Raw genomic sequence first — 16776 nt, forward strand, 5'->3', positions numbered from 1 at the left:
AGGGGTGAGGGGCAGGGGTTCAGAGAGGTGGGAAATGAAAAGGTGGTCACGTAGAATTTTCTGGATGAGTTTGGCTGGTTCTGATTGGCAACTGTAAAAAGTGAGATTCCTCCAAATGCCTCATTATGTCCACGTGGCTTAAGATTTTATAACACATCCCCATGCTCTCTGAAGAGAAGAAAGAAAAGCATTTTATGAAATGCAGCGCAATGCTTTTACTCCAGAAAGGAAGGGAGGGGGAGGGAGGGGAGAGAGAAAGAGAGAGAGAGAGAGAGAGAGAGAGAGAGAGAGAGAGAGACCTTTCATGAGGAATGAGGAATCGGGATTAAAATCTCTAAGAAAATATAGCAGGCAGAAGCGACATGCGGTATTTATTTTCCCAATGGAAATGTAAACAGTGGTGGTGGAAGATGAAAATATTTAGAGAACAAACTGACCCAACCCAATTAAATGTTTCAAGAAATGCCTGAATTATAAAGAAGGGCAATCAAGGGCTAATGGGACTTCCAGCAACCTCGAAGGCATGATGTCACATGAGCCTCAGTGCCCCCAAACCCTGTAAAATGCCCCCTCCAACATGTCCCCAGCACACACCATGCCAAGGTGACTGATAAGGAACTGATAAAGTCCAGGCTCCTGCTTTTAGGTCTTGCTAGTATTCAAGAAAACAATTCTCCGGTTATTTCTATTCCCTGACTTGCAGAGGTTGGAACAACTTTCTCATGGGCCCGGTCTGTTATTCTCAGCTTCCCTCCCATACCTCTGGTTCAGGACCAGCCCAGGGTGACATCTCTCAGGTAGCCCCAGGTTTCCCATTCCAATCACCAGCATTCCAAATAGGACTGACACCAAATCCCTAAACGACCTCATTTTAATTAATGATGCTAAAATGGGCCATTTGGAGGGAGGGCCTGTTTGCTCAACACCAACCTTGGTCTATCCTACCCAGCTTGGATCTCAGTTCCACATTTAATATTAAATTATGCTTGGGATAATATTGTCATGAGCTCACAGTTGCTGACATGGATATTGACAAAGACTTAGCCAGTATTTTAATAAGAAAACAAAACGCAGGAAAAGGCGCCAGAGTTTCCCCCGCAGATCATTAGGAAGCAGCCATGGAGGCCGGGGACTGGTGGCGACTGCATCGCCATGCGTCATACAACTTAAACTTCTTTTGACATCTAGTTATGTCAAAATGTGACTGATCACCCAAGGGTTGGAGCTCCTGAGAGGGAGAAGTTTGCTGACAGACAGCAGCGCGCAAGCAGATCTTAAATGAGAATCAAGAGGAAGCAGCATCCCGGCTTCCTGACAGTCCGCAGCTGCTACCTGGCTCGTCTCACTGAGGAAGGGCTGTTCTGATGAGGAGACCTATTAGCATCTGCAACTTCTGTCTCATTACCACACATCTGCCCACCTTTATTCCAGCACCGCTGCCTCTCATCTGACAGCTCAGGCGTTGTCAGGGACTGGGTACCGCGAAACTAGGTACTGCAGACTCGCCAGCCGGGCTTTTATTTTCTAAAGACTGGGGTATGGTTTGACAGTACCACGCTGCGGAGGCAAAGGAGGTAATTAACAGATCGGGCAGCTCCTAAACCTAGCGACCAAGTGCGTGACAATGATGATCGGGGTGCGCCACTGTGTAAGTGGGCTGTTTGCGGGGCTGGGAGACCATTGCTGTTGTGGACCTCAGCTCTCTCCGACTGGTCCCATAGCAGAGATGAGCTGAACTTTCAAGCTCTGATAAATTTTAAGAAAAAGAAAGAGGAAGAAAAAAGTCAAATTTTGCTGTGGGTCACCCAAAGCACAAGCAAGTGGACCTTGGGACTTTTTAAAAGAACTCACTGGCACCATCTTAGCCGTGCCTGGTGCTTCCAAATGCAGGGTCTGCTGCTGGGGAGGGCAGAGGCAGACCCTGCCTGTCCTCAATTCCCTCCCATGTTTAAAACACAAATGAATGTGGCTTCACTCACATAGAGTGACAGCGTCTTATGCCTACCTCGAAACTGGAAATCTGACAGTAGCACTTGCTCCACTGAAACCCACGCAGGTGAGGTTGAAGGTGGTGAAAGGTCAAGTCTAAGGTTCTCCGCCCACTTTTAGGAGCCAAAGAGTGGGCTCATGCCAGCATCTTTGCCGGAGGGAACAAAAGGCCACTCTGTGGTCAAATAAGCTTAAGGTTTGCAAAGTACTCGAGTGCTCTCGAGTTTAGCTCTAGATGAAGACTGAGGCCCCGGCATGAAGAAGACACAGGAGGAAACATCGCTCTGCAGAGGGAAAGCCAGCCCTCCTCTGCCCTGAAGCCTTCCTTACCCAGCTAACATGGAAGAGACAATAGAATTTGGCAAGAAAAGTGCCCACTGAGACTGAAACCCCAAGGGACCTGGAGGGGGATCTAAAATGGCATGTGTGGCATGGTCCAGCCTGCCTCAGACTTGGGTGTGTGCAGTTGCATTTAGAGCCATTTAGGAGTCTCCTGGCTTCCCTCTCAGCGCTCATGGCTTCCATCCCTCTGATATTTCTTTGTTCTCCTGCTCACGGAGGGTTTGTATGGGTTAATGGAAAAATTATTGCTATTTTGCCACAATGCAATCAAAGTCCGTTCAGCAAACCCTGATAAAGTGAGAATAGCTTATTCAGATGGTGCTGGCAGGCCTGAACTCACAATTGCAAAGTTTGAATACAAAATAAGATATTCCCCCTTTTAAAAAAAAAAAAAAAGACAGAATCCGTTGTCATTCATGCTAAAAAGGCATTACAGACTGTCGACACTGTACAGAAAAATAGGAGATGTTGACCTTTTTATTATAGACTTTTCTCTGCTGTTGCCCTTCTTTCAACTGCACATTGCTCCCCCCCGGCTCCCCCCGCCCCTCTCCGCACACACACACACTCTCTTCAGCTGTATGTTATCTCAAATAATTACCCTCGCTTCTGGCTGTCCCTGGTGACTTCTGCTGCTAAAAAAGCTACTCATTGTCGGAGACTGAAGAGGGATTTCAAACCTGCTTCTTGTGGCCGGGCAACGGCTCTTAATTAACCACTCAGGTATTGTGGAAGCTCCCAGCCCTGCTCGCTTCCATATGGCTGGAACATGTCCGCAGTGATAATCACGGAAGGAAACATTGTATCAAAAAAGAGCTCGCACAACTGAAAGCTTGTGCAAATTATTTTTAATGATTCTTCTCTGGTAAGTTGGCTTATTTGTTATTTCAAGCAGAGAGAGAGAGAGAGAGAGAGAGAGAGAGAGAGAGAGAGAGAGAGAGAGAGAAGAAATTCATTTGTCCTTGACCCAGACCCCCTTCCCAGCCCACACCCTCTGTGTCCCCCACTCTAAATATGATCCTAGGCACTGTCACAGATTATGCCCTGAGTAGGGAAACCCCACCAGACACCAGAGAAAGCTTCTTTTGCCATGATTTTCATAAGCTTTTGTTTCTATTTGGTACCTGGCTGTTCTGAAAAACACACGCACACACACGGAATTCACAGATTTCCCCCAAGCAGGTGATCCTAAACAATACCAAAAGTGAGCTGTTTGACAGTGTGTACCTCACATTGTGTGCTTCTATTTTTTCTTGCTTCAAACAATCAGGCACAGAGGAGGGGCAAGTAGTAGTGGTGAAGTTTATAAATCTAATTAAAAAGGAAGTAGCATTTACATTTGAAAACCCACCCATCCGCCAGTGCACCATGTCACTAGACATTATGTACGATTTTACTTTGAGACAGAAACCATTACATTTAAAAATTCATTACAGCAAGGTTAGTTAGACACATGATGGATGCAACTTTAATCCTGCCATATATTATTACAGCAAAAATGTAAATGATGAAAAATATTTTGTGCTTATCAGCATTTATGTGGAAATGTGTTCTACAGTGATATATGGTGTTATATTTCTATTATTGTGATGAAAAGAAAGCGGTACAAAAAGATGAAGTGTTTATTAAAACATGGCTACTTGTGATAACATATTCCTGTTGTACATGACTTTAAACATATTCGCTGAGGGCATTTGTCCAAAACAACTGTGAAATGTGTTTGCTGTGTGAATCAGGCTAAGTTTTTTTTTTTTTTCTGATTACAGCTCTTTTTAATAGACTAATATTAATTCAAAAGCATGTAGAATGCTGTGAAGTTGGCAGCCCTGTTTCCTTTCTGACATGGTTAAAAATGCCTCTGTGTGTGTGTGTGTGTGTGTGTGTGTGTGTGTGTGTGTGATCACTGTCTTTGGCTATGAAAAAAAAGGCTATTGTGTTTTTATTTTGCATAATCACACTCAGGAAAACAGGCCACCCAATTGAATGACATTTCCAAAGTGATGTCATTGGGAGCACAACAAAATTCTATTAGAACAGCAACTAGCAAAATGGAAAAGTAACATCAAACTTCACTTTCCAATCAGGTGGGCCTAAAAAGAACAGCCTGCCCTGGGTCTGTTCCCCACTCCAGTCAAGCAGGGCACAAGAATATACTTCAGTTGTGTCCAGGGAAGGCCCAGCAGAGCAGCCTCACTGCAGCCTCAGGTACTGTCTGTGACTTACGAGGAAGTGAGCTCCGAACGGCTTTTGCCAAGTTCACTCACAATGTGGTTCCTGCCTCCGTTCTCCTCCCCAGCCCCTTTTTTTTAACCAGCGCAGAACAATGGTCCATCCAACTACAAAATGAAATAGGACACAAAAAGAAAAATAAACCCTCATCAGCCAACCAAAGAGAAAAAGAAAACAGGAAAATTTATTACTAGCCCCTATTTATAGAAAATGGACAAAAGACAAAAGCTTTCCGATATACTCCGCTGTAGCACTCATCCTTTAGACTGAGATGCCTAATACTGCACTCCTGGCCCCTTTCCCCCAAAGCTTTTCTAGTTGGAATATTGCAGTAATGTTTACTCAGGCACCCAGGAAGTCCATCTGTCAAAGGCAGGCCCTGTGTTACCTGATTCACTGTATATATTGTAACTCTTCCTCTGTTTCCTGTTGATGACAGGTCTTGTAATAGATTTGGAATTGACCAGACTTGGAAATCGATTCCACCTTCCCCTCCTTTCACTCAATGTCCCAAGTGCCTCCCGGGATGAGGGCAACATGGGTTTAATGCAAATATCCGTGTGTCCTCTCCCCCCACCACCCCTGCTTTTTTCTTTTCCTTCTGACATCTGCTTGTAGGAGGATGTTGTTATGTACATTAGCACTGTAAAGTCTTGCACCCTTCGCACTACCTTTGGCACAGGAAACAGGGAAGCGGCGAGCCAACAAAAACACAGGCCTGGGTATTTCCTATCTCAGCACTCTCCCCAGCGCTGCCTCACGCTGCCTGCAGTTGTTATCTTTAGGAAGTAAGAGGTGGGGAAGAGGGAGAGCTTATCTGGCTCCCATCCTAGTTAGAAGACGTGGAGCTCCTCCCCGTACACCTTGGGAACATTGTCACGGAGGGGTCACATCCGCTCAGATTCAATGCCAGTGACTGAACGTGGGCCTGTGACCTACACTGTCCTCTACGTCCCTTTGTTTGTGGCATAAAACCGACTCAGCTGATTTCTTTCAAAGCACAGGTTAATGCGGTTCGTAAGAATGTAGAGCCCCGGCACCCTGTCCTCGCATAATTGTGATTTTTTTCTTTTGCATTTACCTGCTTTTTTTCCCCTTCAAAGTGTATTTTACACACACACACACACACACACACACACACACACACACACACAGACACACACTTTTTCTCAAGGAAACAGTAGCTTTCGAAACAACTTGCCCAAAGCACACCGGTGGGGCCATTTTCCTGTTTAAACAAATTCCCCAAGCCAGGATTGGAGAAGCGGTGGACTGACCCAAGGTTGCCCTATTAAATGTATTTATTTCTTGGAGCTGAAGAATATTTGCTGAAAGCTGGATTATCACTTGGTAGACCACCAGCAGCTGTTGAAAACCAGGGTATAAAAGCTTGTTTATGTCTTTAATGGCCCACTTAATGATGGAGCAAGTATGTTATTCATAATAAAATGCCAAGGAATAATCTTAATACCCCGATGCATGGTGCTAGTGAATTAAGAAACATCTGCTATGTCATAAAAGAACATTTTATTTGGGGTCTACATTAAAAACATGATTCTATGGCATTCTACTGATTTATATTGTACACAACAAATTATGATGTCTTGAAGTAATTATACTTTACAATTAGACCTACAAGGCTACTCTTGGAAAAAAATTCTGCTTGGTCTTCCTAATTCTAAACAATTTAAAGCACACACTGTGGTCTTGTGTCAATATATTTCATGAAAGCAATGCTTAAAATCTTTCTTGGCATTCAGGCTTCTCCAGGAAGATACCCAAGTTGAACAATATTCCTGAAATCACCACTGCAGAAATTAGTGGCTGTTTGGATTCACAAGGAAAAATGTAAAAAAAAAAAAAAAAAAAATTCTTTGACCTCAGAGCTTATTTATGTCACTTGAGGGAGGAATTCAGAATTGAGAACTGGACTTGTTAGGGATGAGGACTGAGTCTGCATATTGTGGGGCTGGGGAAAGTGATATGTCCCCCAGAAAGTGAGTGGTGTAGAGCCTGGGACACAGAGGCCCTAGAGATACCCCTGCAAGGGGGTAGGTGCTGAAGGGACAGGGTGTGGCCCACACAATCTCAGTCTTCATCCCCTCTACTCCAGATGGCCTCTGTCTCTGACACACCCGCTATCACTCCAGGAAGCCCTGTGTCACCACCTCTGTGTCCCACACCACTCTTGAGTATGGAGACATGTCGATTGCTTCCTGGAGCTGGGTGCCCAGAGAGGTTCTCTTGCTACACAAGCAAAAGACAAGTTATTTTAAAAGCTGGCTACAGGGTGAGCTAGTGGTTCAAGGGCAGTGGCTCTTGACCCTGCTTTCTTTGTGTGGTGATCTGGAGGCACAGAGAGACCACCTGGGCCAGACTCCAGCTCCAGGAACTTGGATGTCCCTGCCCTGGGACACCCTCTGAACACAGATGCACACTGGGAGCTTTTAGAATGTTTTGTTTTTGCATTTGTGTTGTTCTTGGGTTTTGGTGTTAGAGATCAAACCCTGCTAAACACCTACTCTTTGGGCTACAACCCCAGCCTATCATTAATAAAAGAAAAAACCTTCCCAGATGATTCTCATGTGCAGCCAGAGTTAAAAACTACTGCTTTAGGGAGACTGAATTTATTTTAAACAGTGGATAACACTCTTGGAAGCCTTTTGATTTTTAGAAAATATGACTGATTATCATTGGTAGGCAGGTTAAATGTTGTGTGATTTCTATAGAAATCAGTATGGCAGTTCCTCAAAAGTTAAAGACAGAATTATCTATGATCCAGTAATTCTGCTTTAGGGTATGGACACTAAGGAACTGAAAGGAGGGTCCTAAAGAGACACAGAGACACCTATGCTTGCAGTAGCATTATTCACAGAAGGAAAATCATGGAAGCAACCCAAGTGTCTGTTAAAATATGAATAGATGAACAGAATGTCATATAGACCTGTAATGGAAAATTATTCAGCCTTTGAAAAGAAAGAAATTCTTTAAATATTTAATTGTTTTGCGACACTGGGAATTGAACCCAGCACGTTTACATTAAGGTAGATCTGAGTCATTCTTTTCTGTTTTTAATTTTGAGACAGGGTCTTGCTAAGTTGCTAGGGCTGGGCTTGAACTTGCAATCTTCCTGCCTCCTATTGCAATCCCAGCCCCTCAGAGTGCCGGAATAATAGGTGAACACCTCCACACCTGCCTAAAAGAAGAAAATGGGGGCCTGCCCCTTAGCTCAGCTCTTTAAGTGGCTGCTTCAACAAAGCAGTCAGGCTCAGGTTGCTGTGGTTCAATCCCCACAACTCGAGCCAGCCAAACCTGCCCTGAAGGCATTTGGAGAAAAAAAAATTAAATAAATAAATAGATAAATAAATAAATAAATAAAACTCTAGCTCATTTATAACGTGCATGGAATTTGATGACATTATGCTGAATGAAATACATCAGATGTAAAAGGAGAACCACTGTATAATTCCATATATATGTATGAGGTATCTAGAATAGCCGAACTTATAAAAACAGCAAGCAAGAAAGTGATTGGTAGGGGCTGTGGGGAAGCAGAAAGAACGAATGACTGTACTGTCAAATAGAGACAACAGTTCAGTTTGGGAAGATGAGCGACTCCAGAGGTAGAGGTGGTGATGGTTACACCACGGCATGAATGTACTAATTACTACTGGACTGTGCACTTCCTTGACACTGACTGTGATGGTTCATTTTGTTGTGTGTATTTTACCACAATTTCCTTTTTTAGTTCTTTATGTTAGAGCACTGGGCATTCAACCCCAGGAGCACCAAGTTACATCTCTAACCTTTTTCATTTTGGTTTGAGACAGAGTATGGCTAAATAGCCTAGTCTTATCATTGAATTTTCAGTCTTCCTACGTTAGCCTCCCCAGTTCCTGGGATTACAGGAATAAGCCACCACGCCATAGTCTACAGGGTTTGTTGTTGTTACAATTTAAAGCCGTGAGCAACAATGCCTTGGAGATCACACAATAGAAGACTAGGAACCTTGGCACTCTTTGCTGCTAGGGTGATCTGAGTTAAGGTCTGAGCACTGTCTTAGGGAAGATGGGAAGAGCCCTTTTGAGGAGTAGAGTGGTGAGCAGGTGGAAAGTAAAGACACAGTTGAGGTTGGGGCTCAGGAGAGACCTAACCAGTGAAAAGTTTTCAGGATAAGTAACAGTAGTCTAAATTCCTAGAAAAAGAGACGTTAGCCATTCCATTTGAAGATGATTGTGTTTAATTCTGCCAGTACCTGCATCCCCTTAGTCTCAGCCCTTGAAGCTGTGACCCCACTCTTGATGCTAGCCCCTCCTCATGGGTGAGGCTGTCACAGCTGCTTCTCCAGGCTGTTGATGGAGGGCGAGGCAGGAGACCAACCAATGTCTTTGTCAAAAACACAGCTAAAGAAGGTATGTTGATATGTGGATGGAGCTGCTTACACTTAGACCTCACTAAGACTTTATTTTTGAACACTGAATTTTGAATTTTACATCATTTGTGTGTGTCACAAGATACTGTTCTTTTGTAGCTGTTAAAAAAAAATATTTTAACCAGCCTACTATGCCAGCCCTGCCCACAGGGTATGCTGAGACCGTGACTGAAACTGGGTGTGGTAGCACACGCCTATAATCCAGGCACTTGGGAGGCTGAAAACAAGAGGATCACTAGGCATCTGATCTGTGTAGTGAGACCCTGTAGACCCTTACTAAATCCATTAAAAATATATATTTTTTAAAATGCAAAGTCCCTCTGAGGTTGGCAGATCATGCAAAAGCAGAGATTTGACCCTGGGGATGTGACCTTGGAACAGTTCTATGGAAAGTCTCGTGGGGTTTGCCCACTTGCTATAGTTTGCTAAGCACCAGTCTACATGCTCCCCAGGATTCCAGACTTTTCTGTCCAGTCACAGAAGTCCATTTCTGGCCCTGCTCTGACTTGACCTCCAAGGGTGAACACCCCTAAGGAGGTGTAGTACTTTAGAGAGATCCGAGGTGGGTGCTGTTCTCAGGGGTTCTCAGGCTGCCTGGCAGGAGGCTTTCCTTCCTGCCATGGGTGGGCCTGTGAGATTCTTTTTTAAAGTGTGAACATTAAAGGAAAACACCACTATTAGCAGATATTCTCCTTGTGCCCAAGTCTGAGACCCTACGTCTGAAGATGACAAAATCAGAGATTTTGCTCCCCCTCCCTGCAGGCACCAGTGATGTCTCTCTGGGTGAGTTCCATCTTTTTCTGCCAGCTCATCTTTTAATTCTTTAAGTGCAGTTAAAGTCTCTGACCTCCAGCCTTTTCACAAAGGGAAGCTGGCAGCCAAGAGGGCAGACAGTCCTTCCATAAAATTGGTTCAAGCTGCATGGAGTGAATTGCTACATGGGCCAGACCCACCCTTCCCCTCTGTAGGGGCAACAGTCACCTCTCATGGAAGCTGGTTCTAGTTATCAATTTTTCCTGCCAAGAAGAAAAGGCACAAGGGTAAAGCTTTTTGACAAACACAAAAGTAACAAATTCTTACAAATATTTCCCTAATGTATATGAGTTTGATAAATCATTGTACCATCTCAAAACATTTCCTAGAGTAATGAAGTCACTAAAACAGGTGCACGTAAACCCTCCTGCTTCTACCCCCCTATCTTGCTGGCAGAGCCATCATGGATGGTAGATACCTCAACAAGAAGGAAGCAAGCAGGCCTCTAGAAGACAGCCTGAATTCATGCCCATAGGAGCAGCCTCTTCCCAGCTAAACACATTGCAGGCATCTGGTGGGTTTAACAAAAACAAAAGCAAGCAAACCAACCTTCATGTCATTCTTCTCCTAATGAATGCAGTGTGCACCTCTAGCTACACCCCAGGCTGCCTGCAGGGTTCTGGCCAACCTTGCAAATCCCGCTTTGGTTTTCATGATTTCTCTTCACTCTTTGCTCTAACTCAACATATCCACTCACTGTCGGTCCAGAGCTTTGTCTACACTGTGCCAACACTTAGAATTCCTTTTGTCTTCAACTGTACCATTCAGAATCCTTAGGGCTTCCCATGACACTTTTCCATCACACTGGAGTTTGTCTCTTCTTCCTTTGACTGAACCTCAGATTCCCTCATTTTATCATCTGCCATGGGTCTTGCATTTGAACTGGGCTATAATTCCATGCACATGACCATGGAGGTTTGTGCTACCCTTGAAATCTTAGCTTTCCCCTCTGTAAAATGGGAATTTTAATTGACTTGCCTGCATCAAAATAGCTGCTTATGAAGGATTCAGTGAGCTGATGTTTATGTGTACTGAACCATGCCTCACTGCAAACAGTGGCTACCGTTGTTAGCAGACTTAAATGGAAACCCACCAAGATTCCTATTAGAGCACAGGCAACTCCAGGGCAATGCTGAAACTCATGACCCACAAGGTGAGTCCCACCAGTATTTCTCAATATATGGCTCCCATAAATTCCACCATATGTTCTAAACAGGGTTTAATAGATTAGAAGGCATGGGCATTTGTACTTATGTGGCTTTTCTTGCTCCCTAGAAAAGGCCCTGCTCTGATACCTTCCCATCCCTATCCTCTGTTCTTGTCTTATCCCTATCCTCTGTTCTTTAAGTTAGCATATCTTGACATGTTTGCCATGAGGTTAGACACATCCAAAAGCATCTGTTGGATTTAAATATGTCTGTATTTAATAACTGCCAAAAAAACACTGGTTTTTAAAGAGACTAAGTATTTTCATTTCCAGAAGTACCCTGGTAGGCAGTGAGGATAGGGCAAGATAATAGAAACCCTGGCCACTTCCATTCTGTTACTTTGCTCAGTGAGGCTCTCATTTCCAAATCCTCATGATTCCTAGAGCTCCCACAGGAAGCAGAAAGGGATAAAGTACAGGGCCACTCCTTTAGAGGATACATCTTAAAAATTTTATAGACTGCTCTTTAGAATTTGTTAGCCAGAATTTAGTTACATGGTCATATTTAGCTGAAAGGGGCCCTGGATAGCTTATGCTTTTCCTTTGCTTTGTTTTCTTTTTTATTTTCCCTAGATGGAAAAATGTCTTGTCAAGACTTGGGGGTTCTATTTCAGAGAGAAAAGATGGAAGAGTGATTGGATGCAGGCAGAAAACTTCTGTAATGAAACATTTATCTTAACATTTTTGTTTGGGGTTTTTAAAGAATATTTTAAGTTTTCCAAAGTAATATAGATTCATAACTGAAATGATTAAAATACTAGTAAAAGGTTCATAATAGAAAAATAATATATATTTTTTGCTCTTCACTATAATCTATCTCTCCAGAATCACCAATTTAAATTCTTCCAACATTTTCTTTAGGCATTTACTGCCATATTTATTTATAACAAATAATATAATTTCTCTTGATTCACTAATTTTAGGCTTTGTGATTGCATTTCTACTTTGGTGAATAAAGACTTTGCTTTTCTTTCAAATATGTGTTTGTACCCCATTCCTTTCCTCTAAGATCTTTCCAACAGAATCATATAAAATTTTCCTATAAAAAGTATTTAACTAGAATAGATTACTTCTTTTTAATATGATCATGTAAATATGATTCACTGTTTGGTATATAATTACATCTAATTTTGGAAAATGTATCTTTCCTTGGAAAGGAAACAGACTCATTTTTTTCTTAGTTTAAAAATACCTATTTAAAATTCCTCCAAGAGTTTTTAAAGATAATTAGCCATGAGTTCAAAATATCAAATCTCCTATTGGTTTAATTTTTTCCTTCCAGACCTTCCTGCTGGAAGCTCCTATCTTCCCACTCTAATCTGGACTAGTTGTCTTTTAGAACTGATCTAAGGCTGTACAAAGTTCTTCATTCTGGAATTTGCTTTGCTTATTTTATATGGCAGATTTGCTTCCCAGGTATCAAACTTCTTTCTTTGGTCAAATATACCTCTAGCCCCTTTCTGAGTAGAGGCCCATCAGTGGTAAATTTTCTACTTGTTATGTCTTAATTATACCCCACATTTGAGAGTTTATCTGGGTATAGAATTCTAATTTGGAAATTCAGTTTTTATCCAATATGTTAAAACTTCTCTTCCCAGTGCTGCTAACTATCTGGTTCCTATTCTTCCTAGTCCTTGATAGATGACATAATTTAATTTTCTCTCAGAAAAAAGTTGAGGGTCTCTATTATTGGTGTTCTCAAATTATTGTTATGTGCTCAAGATGGACTTTTTAAAATTCACGGTGCTGGACTCTGGTTTGATTCTTTCAACCTATGTGAAAAAAAAGTATGTTCCTCAGTTCTAAAAATATTCCTAATTCTGTTTCCTTGATAATTTCTACTTTGCATTTTCAGTATTATTCCTAACAGCTCTCTTATTAGCGATGCCAGAGTCTTGGTTAGATGTAATTTTTGCAATATTTTCTCACCTTGTTTTGTTCTGTTGTTTTATTTACTGAGAGAGCTTGTGAACATACCCTTCTTAAATTGAGTTTATTTCTACAAAACATACCCTTCCTTAAATTGAGTTTATTTCTTTGAATGTATAGATCTCTTTCTTGTTTATTCTTTGAAGCATAAAAACACAAATATCTTTACCTGGCTTTATAAATTTAATACATTTCATCTTTCTGAAGATATATTAATTATAATACTATTAATTAGCTATTCCTGTTTTGAAATTCTGTAATATATGTATTGTTGTATGTTACCCTGTTTCTGTCGTTTTCCTATGTGTTTTGCTTCTGTTTTTACTCTTCAAAATAAAATAAAATTTAATTTAAAAATTATAATACTGAAATGTTATGTTCTATTACTTAAATTATCTCCTATACCTTGCAAATTCTTTACTTCTGATTAATTGTTGGATCTCCACCTTTGGGAGAGATGTTAATATTTACAAATATAGCATTAAGAGATTATATTGATTGACTAGCATTGCAAGAGCTTGTTTGGAGAGTAATTGTAGCAAACCAGGCTTTAGGTATAGTCCTACCATTTGGTCTGGTTTTAGTTTCTTCAGAGAAGAACTCTCTATTCTCCTTCCCAAGACTTATGGGTCACAAGCCTGATTCTGCATGCTGGAAATTAGGCAAAGAAGCATTCTCGGGTGTCAGGCTTTCATTCTTTCTACCTCTTTTTATTGTGGAACTTCACCCTTACCGCACTAAGGAGGTGACCTCTTCTCTACCCATCCTAAACATTACACTTGAGCACCACGGATGGCTTTGTTCCAGTAGAGTTGGAAACCGATTTGATTTCTCATTCTTCTAGACTCTTGGGGAGTGATTTCCAAGAAGAGAAAGGGACACAAAAACACTGTTAGTTTAACTCTGAAAAGTCCCTATAGGGAAAGGTTCATCTTTATGTTTGATTCATTCTTTTTATTTAACCACATTTATTTTTTTTAAAAAAATGTACGGGCCGGGGAGATGGCGCAGTGAAATAAGCGCTTCCCTGGCAAGCACAAGGGCCTGAGTTCAATCCCCGGTTCTGAAAAAAAAAAAGTATACCATGGTGGCAATTGTAAAATCAGAAAGAAACTATGGAAATAGCAAAGAAAAACTTGTGAAGGCTAGCCAGCCACTGTTGCTTGCTGAGCATTCTGGCCTCAGATCTGCTCTCTCTTATTAGAGACAGGCTAGCAAGTATCAGAAAGATGCTGCTAATAGAAAGACATACTAATTAGAATGATTTAGTAATGCCACATGGAGATATTTTCCTTTTGTTAATGAGACTAGAAATAAAATCCAAAATGGGAATAAATGACCCAGCCCTTAATCCAAGGTCACGTGTGTCCCTCATCACCTCCCTGCAGACCTTAACGTCTTTGGCTTCATGTCATTGTTCAAGTTTTAGTTAAAATGTATTCTTAGAGAGACCTCCTTGACCACTCTGCTAATGATACTCCTAGTTACATCCTCCTACCAGGTCTTATTTAATTTATTAGCACTTTGTGTCATTCCTGTGACCCTATTTACTTGCTCATGTCTTGCCCTTTCTACCTCTCTGTTAGAAAATAATTTCTGTAAAAACAGAAACTGGGCTCCTTTCATCTAAATGCCCCACACTTAAAACAAAGATTTCCCTATAGTAGGAGCTTGGTAAATATCCATGAGTGAATAAATGTATTATTTAAAAGATATCTAAGTTCTCAGCTAGTTTCAGTTTGGGGTACATTCTCAGGCCTCCAGGAATTCTACTGCCTTTCTCTTTATCACTCCCTCTTCTCATCCCTCCCTGTTGCCTCCAGGAATCAGCCACCAGCCTCACTTCTATGTGCTGAGCAGAAGAGTGGCTGTGGCTGAGTTGAAGTATGTGACAGCCTTCACACTTTTTATCAACATCTCGCCCATGAGGCCTGGCATCTCAAGATGGCAGATGCAGGGCAATTATGCAGAAATTCTTTCATGTTAAAAAAAGTGAGGGGGAAAAAATGAAAAGACCCAAAGGTATTTTTGGCTGACATAAGTATAATTAATTTCTTCACAAGACAAAATGGGAAGAAAATGAGTGCCACTAAGAGTCAAGGTTTCACAGTACCAACCCAACAAATCAATTCAAAAGAAACAGCAGAAGATATGTTTTATGTTTTCTGCAGAGTATTAATTCTGTTGAAATGATGGCATTAACATTGAAATGAGAAATGAGTTTATATCAAATTTATTTTATTATTATTATTTTTTAAATTTTTATACAGGGTCTCACTACATAGGAGAATAACTTGTAGTTATCCTCCTTTCTCAGCATTCCCAGGACTGGGATTGCAGGCATGCACCACCACACCCAGTTCAGGGAATGGCACAGGGGGCCCAGGATTCTGGGACCAACATAGCATTTGGTACTGGGGATAGAGCTCAGGACCTTGCACTTGCCCAGCTGGCACTTAGACCACCAAGCTATCATCCCAGCCCTACATCAAATTTTATTTTGCTGCATATTCTCATAAAGTATGATGACCTAATTATGTTCGGCTACGTTTCCCAACTGCAGCATCATACAGTAGCTAGTAATGTCCATTCTTTAGGAAAATCCTGGGATCTCAAGTGTGCTACAGTTCTTACCCCGCCTGCATGCTCATTCATGCTGGTTCTACTAAGCAGCTGATTTCAGGCCCTGAAGATGGAACCACCTCAGGGCAGGCTCAAGCACTGTTACATGCCTCTGCACACTCTGCAAAGACCAGCTCAGTACCAGGATCAGAGTAGGGTTTAGTAAATAACTACAAAGTGATTATATACAAATTCCTTGTATTTTCCTACTTTACAACCAATCTATTTATTCTTCAGTATTGTCAAATGAATCTATATAAAGGATTCCCCTCAATCAATAACATACATTCTTAAACTTGTTTACAAACACTATCTTCTTGCAGAAATGAAAAAGTCATGATTAAAACTTGAAACAATAGCTCTGCATTTCTACAACCAGACTGACAAATGCTTTATCCAGCCACTTTTCCACAGCAGAAAGTACTTCATTTTCTCATTTTTAAACAAATGTGGAAGTTTTGCTCACCTGCAAGCCAAATCCTGAAATCATTCTGCCTGCAAGGCTTTGCCAGACAGTGAAGCTGGGTGACTCTGCAGGGCATTTCCATGGTGACTCACTGGGGTTTATGTCTGGCTCTTATGCGTGTCCCCCATCACCTGACTCCCCTTAATGTGAACAAATGGAAGGTCGTATGAACTCAAAGAGGCAGGTAAGCAGAAATAACTGCACAGAATTACTGCAACTTACAAACTGTTAGGCAGAGTGAAAGTAGACAGCCATCCGCCTCCAGGGCACTAAGTCCCAGTGACTGAGACAGCATGTACATTTATTCAAAGTAATTTTAAAGAGTGATGACTATGCAAGCATCAGGAAACAGCAGAATTTTCTCTTTAATTAAGCACCTCCTCATGGAAGTGAACTTGCTTTCTTCTGTCTGCTGAGCTCTAATCAAGGAGGCTTTTCTGTCCTCCACCACTGTACAGTGTGGAATAAGTCATAACAATGAAACTAAAAATAGCTGAGGAAGTCTTGCAAGTGATTGACTCATAGATAAATAAGAGCAGTTCAAAGTGATCCATAAAATAGTCTCACTCTCACTCATTTGCCTTTTCGAGTGGGAGAGAAAAGGATGTGGTTATGATACACCAGGAATTGCACATAATCCAAAGCCCAGTTTATCACTGCCAAAAAAATGTACTGAGTAATTGTTCTGAATGTACTATTATTAGTCCTGATCTGTTCCATTACTATAGAGATTAGCTTCTCTGCCAG

The sequence above is a fragment of the Octodon degus genome, unplaced genomic scaffold (genome assembly GCF_000260255.1).
Source record: "Octodon degus isolate 3935 unplaced genomic scaffold, OctDeg1.0 scaffold00085, whole genome shotgun sequence".
NCBI classification, from domain to species: domain Eukaryota; kingdom Metazoa; phylum Chordata; class Mammalia; order Rodentia; family Octodontidae; genus Octodon; species Octodon degus.